Source organism: Nesoenas mayeri (assembly GCF_963082525.1).
Source record: "Nesoenas mayeri genome assembly, chromosome: 3".
In the NCBI taxonomy this organism is placed as follows: domain Eukaryota; kingdom Metazoa; phylum Chordata; class Aves; order Columbiformes; family Columbidae; genus Nesoenas; species Nesoenas mayeri.
In genome coordinates, this window is record NC_137544.1 from 121,828,363 (window position 1) to 121,834,602 (window position 6,240).

General features: G+C 49.5%; 1 long non-coding RNA gene across 1 annotated transcript; it reads left to right on the forward strand.

Annotated features, from left to right (window-relative positions):
- Positions 1–501: 501 nt before the first annotated feature.
- Positions 502–3,577, forward strand: LOC308038541. The gene is made up of 3 exons (XR_013921937.1): positions 502–595; positions 1,857–1,924; positions 2,575–3,577. It is a non-coding gene; the product is annotated as an uncharacterized lncRNA (long non-coding RNA).
- Positions 3,578–6,240: the final 2,663 nt, after the last annotated feature.

The following is a 6,240-nucleotide window of genomic DNA, read 5'->3' on the forward strand; positions in this document are numbered from 1 at the left end:
CCCCGGGGAGGGAGCTCATTCAGCTCCAGGACCGCTTGGGTGCTGGTTCTCTGCTGCTCTTTCGGCAGTCGGCAGCTTTTGAGCTGTTTCAGCTACGTGGGCAGACGTCTTAGGAGAAGCGGAGGTGTCCGTTTGAGGCAAGAGCTTCGGGCGCGGCAAAGGTTCAGTAGCAGCTGTAGTAGAAAGGTTGTTTGTCGTTATGTTTCATTGGCTGATTCAGTCCCGGGTGCTTTGCATTTTCCAGTAATTCCTGACTATGATGAAGATGGAGTGTTGTGTTTTGGTTTGCATTGCTGTATTAATAGCTGTTAATATAATCTCCTCTCCTAGCAGAGTGTTTTGTTTCCAGGACCTTTGCAGCGTGCAGCGGCCCCCGGTAGATCGTTCAAACGTACCTCCCGGAGCTCAGCCAAGGCGAGCAATGACTCGTAGACTGCTACCGATAAATATTATTCGGGTGCCTAATCGTAGGCATGTCCTTGCTTTCCTTATTGTAGGTGATGATGGAGAAAGTGAGAGCTGCAGGAAGATCCCCGTTAGCCCACGTGGCGTTTTCCTCTGTTGAAGATGGATCTGGTCCCTTGTCCCTCTAAAAGTTAAGTGGAGGCACGAGGGCTGGGAAGGGGCTGGGAACTGCCGGGAGGGTTTAAAGTTCTCAGGCAGAAAAGGGCAATCCAGGAGCAGTCCCCTTTGGGCAGATGAACGGGGTCAGGGAACTTTACAGCGCCACGCCAGCGTGCGCCGGGCAGGGCAGCTCCAGCTCGCGTCTGTTGTCGCGTAGTTCGGGAAGCGCGCCTCGCGCCTGTCAGACGATCCTGGGCTACCATTGCGCTCCAGGGGCACGAAAGCCATTTCAGGCGCCATCCCGGGGTGTGGCAAGCCGGTGCCGATCGGGGTAGCACCAATCGGGTGCCGGTTTTCTTGTATCGACAGCCGAAAGGGTGCACGGTTCTTGCATCTTGAACGTTTCCGGTCAGTTGTGTTTTATGGTGTAGTTCTGGGCTGCGACAGCAGCTCTGCTCTCTACCCATCCAGTCTAAGGGACTGGCACTTCTTCCCAGCATCCTGAAGGTTTTAAGTCTTGCAGCAGCTTCTCTGTGCGTTTGCGCCAGAGCTGCCGTCTCATAAGGGGCCCCCCCGCCGCGAGGTAGACCTGGGGGCCCCATGGTAGGGTTAACCCTTAGAAGGGTTAATCCCAATCCTCGTTTTTTTTGGCAAGCCGGCCCTCGGCACCTCTCCGGTGGCCCCTGCGCAAGGAGCAGGCTCAGGCAGGGGTGAGCTACGGTGCTAACGGCCGCTGAAGTGAATTTCTCAAATAAAATGGGTAGAAGTCAGCCAATACCTTTTTCAAATAATGTGAGTTTGTCTCTACCTCTATGACTAGTTGAAAGTATTCGAGTGAACATAATGTATACATTAAAGACAAATAAAGGCATTACTGATGTTATACTTGATGTGTATGGATATTTTTTCCTGTTGCTTCATAGTGGTCCAGACAAACTCAACAAAACACAATACCAGAGTGTGAGTCAGTGCACCTGGAGCCGGATCATGTCATCTTGATCTTTATCACAAGAGACGTGTGATTCAATCAGACTAAAAGAATATCGCTGAATTGATATATGTCCGCCTGTAAAATAATCACTGCATGCTTCGGTACAGTCTGTATAGTTATGACAACATAATTTAGATAGCAGCAATTTTTAACCTGTTTTTTTTCCTGGTAAATAATTTGTAGAGATAGAATGAACGAAAAAGATTAGCAAAAGTTTCACCAAGTAATTGTGTTCATTAAAAAAAATAGATTTTGTTACAATTTCCATTCAATTTCTGATCTCTTTACTTTTGTTTTACAGTTATCTCAAAATTCCTGGGTACAGAACAACTACTTTCCATTTCGGCACAAGTTCCAAAGCAGGATACGGTATGTTTTGAAATGCACCTTAGATGAGCAGTTACCTGGCTATATATAAATGTGGTACCTATGCATGATATGGCAGGAAAAAGGCTGCGCCTTACAAAGACACAGACTAATGTTGTCAGTCTGAGAGTATATCTTATTGTACAGCAGCAGGAGATTCTATAGGAGAACGTTAGAAACATTTGCGTTTGCTTCAATATCACGTATATCTTAATTTATACAAACTGACTGCAAAACCTGTTGACTTTTTCATCACTCCCCACTCTCATTCTCTGTAAATGTTCATCCTGTTTGACAGTACCAGGATGAGAGAGGAATTTTCTTCACATCAGCATAAAAGGAAAAAGTGTGTTAACAGACATTTACTCTCTTATTTTTGGAGGTTAATACAATTTTTAATAGCCAAAAGAAAATTAGGCATCTTTCTTACTAGAAATTAAATATTTCTTTAGCTTTTATGCTGGTGTGCCAGCATCATAGGGACTTACAGCTGTCACCGCTCCGTGTCTCCTCGCAGGCTGACGTACCTGCTTAGTAAATGATTTGTGTAATGCCAGTTAAAGCGACCAGGTACAGGCTCCAGCAGGATTGTGGTAAATGCAGAAAAATCTCTTTAATGACACATCAGAAAGCTGAGTGTTTGTTGTTCCCAGCTGTCATTGCAGAGATCTGTAACACGAAGGAAGGATCAGGTGTGTGACTAAAGCTGGCTGGATGTCTTCGTGTATACAGAGGACCGTGCACACCAAACTGGTAACTGCACTGTTTTCACTCGCAACTGGCCGCAATACAGCAGAGCATGTTATTCATGCAACAGACTGTTAATTCAAGTGCTAACTCCGTTGCTTTTATTAAATGCTGGATTGACCTATTCAGTATGTTCCACTGTCCAGACGAGTTTTCATTGCAGAACGTCCCCAGCTGTCACGTCCCGCCAGAGCTGTGTGTGGGGAGGTGACCCAGATTCACGGCCCCCTTAGAAAAGAGTATATGGGGTACTCAAGGACCGTAAACAAACAAACTCCAACACCTTTTATTTTGCAGCTTGGCCCAGGGTTGCAGGAAGATTCACACTACTTAAGCCAAATTGGTGAACAGTTTAACAGCAAAAGGATTTACAGAAAGGAGTTTTGTGGCTGTAAGCCTTAGGTTATACTGCTCATAGAGGGAGAGCCAAAGAAACAGGGATATAGGAAAGGAAAAGAGAAGGAAAGAAAGAGAAGGAAATTGCATTGACGTATTGATAAAACACACTTGATTCCATAGCTGTATTTTTAGTTCATTCTCTTGTGCAGCTTTCTTAGGAGCTGTTGGCATTTGAGCTGTGTGTCCTGTGTCTAATAGCAGATTTTGACCTGAGATGACAGTATAAGATTGGAATTTGCTTCAAATAAATGTATACATTAGCTTGTATCTGGCAGAGATTATTGCATTTTATGAGTAGCTTCCTATCCTGATGTATGGAGTATGAACATTATGAGCTTGCTTTATTTCTCCAAGTTGTGTAAAGTGACAGTATGTACTGTGCAACGATTAAATGGGTGTCTCATCTCAGAATAGTGTGTAAACTACTGAACAAGGCCCGTGAGCGTGTTCATGGTCTGTACAAGCTCTGACACTGTGTCGGTGCGGGATCTGCTGCTCTCATTGCCCACGCCTGCACTCTGTCTGATCATGGTAAGTTTCTCCATTGATTACATGATCATGGCCAGATAAAGACCCTCCTGTTGGAGAATATCCAGGCTGTTTGGTCCGGTTCCCCAACTGCTAAGCCCACACAACTTCTTTTTTTGGTCTCCGTAGGCTTTAGGTGAGTGTCTGGTCTGTCATTGCTGGTTTTGTGCTGATCTTCTTTCTGTCTCCGTTCACTGGAATTACATCCTCCATTCAGCTGCTGCAGGTCTGCACAGCCGCTCTTTTCAAAACAGCCAGTTCAAGTGTGTTCTATTCAAAGAAAGAAGTCTTTGAACACACTGAGTTTACAGCTCTGGTCCGAAAGGGCACAAGTTAATACAGGTGGATCAACATTATGTAAATGCCATAGAACAAAATGTGGCTACTGTTGTTTATCTGCTACAATTTCTGTAGCATTTTTAGACGATTTTAGAAGTAGACTCGTGTAAGGAATCCAGGATCTCGTGCTTCCCTGCATGTTGCTCCTTCTGCACATTGTCTTCGATTAATGCTGACCTGAGGTATTTATCTGCAGTACAACACGGTGTAGATACTAAATCAGGTCTGGAAGCCATCTCAGGAGATGGATTAGCTCATCATTACATCAAAAATAGAAGGAATGCTACTTCCTTGTTTCTTGTGCTTATGTAATAAGGCACATATGTGGTAGTAACAGAGTTCGTGACCCCTGTACTTCATGTGCTTATAGCAGTGTAAAAATAAGTTATTAAAATTAAACTGGCTTTCAGGTTTTCTGTTTTAGTTACTTTTCCAGTTTGACTCTTTGTGTTTTTCTCTATCACTGGAGCCCAACCCCACTCACTGTCCCGCGACCGGGGACTCAGACAAGGGGACACAGACGCGGGGGCGGCTGCACAGGGGGCTCAGCGGCCTTGAGAACCGCTCAGCTGTGTGAGGATCAGACACGTACAAAGCAACTTTGGCTTTTAAATGATGAGGATGATGTGCTTTGCTTTGGAAGACATCAGATTTGGGATGTTAAGGAAGCTGTAACTGCCTTGGTGTTTCCTTCTCCCCGCAGTGGGATTTCTGGTTCTGTCTGTCGAGCTGTGCTCCTGTCCCGCACCAAGTGCTGATCGTGGGGCTCAGGGTGGGGGGGGCAGGGAGGGCGGGGGGGTCCGTGGACTTGAATAAGTTTTTTTTGGGGTTTTTTAAACACCTCTGTTGACACATTGTATAAAAACTGATTGCTACAGTGCTAATGAATGAACAGGAGGATGAGCAACAGACTGCAGAAAGGGTTTGGGTTTTGGTTTATTGAGAAATTATTATTTAACTCAAAAAGCAATAAGATCTTGCAGTGGTCTTCTAATACTTAGTGGTAGTTTTTTAATATACTGGTTTGGAACTTTAAGATTATATTTGATATTAAGTGGCTGTTCCATTGTGGAATATTGCAGGAGTAAACTCTTGCATTTCAGCATGCCTGGCAGATCTGCAGCTTGATAAAGACCTCAGGCTGTTTGGTTTAATCAGAATTTTGTAGATCCCACCTTCACTGTTCAAAGCACCGGCTGCCAATGTGTTTTCTAGCGTTGTCACTTCTTTCTGAACAAAGACGGCAGAGGCAGCAGCTCTACTGGTATCGCCTGTTTTATTGAAACATGGATATTTACAGGAACTTTAACTTGAAAGCTCAGGAAGCTGTGGTCCGTGGTCTATCTTTGTAATGTTTGTAAATTCTTATGCAGATACTCTTATGGCAACGAGCACAGAACGTTTGTGAGTGTGAACTGCTGTGCAGTTGGAAGGAAGAAAGCTGTGTGAGCTAAAGCAGCAGGAAGGCTGCAGCCGTGTAAGCCGGGGGTGCAAGCGGCACGAAACGGGCTGCAGCGGCGGAGCCCTCGGTCCTGGGCCGTCCCGGGCAGGCGGCGGAGCCCTCGGTCCCGGGCCGCCCCGGGCAGGCGCAGCCCGAGCGCTCCCGGCCCCGCTGCCGCTGCCCCGCCGGGGCCGCGCTGCGGGCGGTCAGCACGGCTCTGCGGCCGCCGGCGGCTCCGGGCCGGGCGGGGGGGCGGGGCCCGGTGGCGGGCGCGGACGGGATTGGCTCCTGCGCCGGATGGGCGGGGCCACGCTGCGTAAGTGCGGGGGCGGAGGAGCGCGTGCCGCCGGTGCGGCGGCGGGAGGAGCGCGCGAGGAGCGGCGGAGCCGGCGGTGAGCGAGGGGCGGGCGGACACCGGGGAGACCGGACGGGGCCGCCCCGGTCCCGGCTGAGGGGGGAGGCTGGAGGGGGAGGGACGGGCTGGTTTGGGCAGGAGGAAGGCGAGGGGCAGGCAGCCGCAACAGCGCGGCCCCGGGCCGGGCCGAGCAAGGGGCGAGGGGGAAACACGCGGGCGGCTGTGAGGGAAGGGAGCCCCGGGCTGAGCGCTGCGCGGGGCTCGGGCGGGGCCGTGGGGCGGAGGGGGGAGCCCGTGGTGCCACAGGGCAGAGGGAGGAAGGCGAGCGGGAGGGGGCAAAGCCGGGTCGAGAGGGGCCGGGAACGGGGGGAGCGGCGGGAGCGGCGGAGGAGCCTGAGGGCGGGACGGCGGGGAAGGAGCTTGGGCGGGAAAGGCTGAGGGACCTCAGGGAGGGGGTGACATCGGGGGGGCTTTGGCGGGAAAGGCTGAGGGACCTCGGGGAGGGTGTGA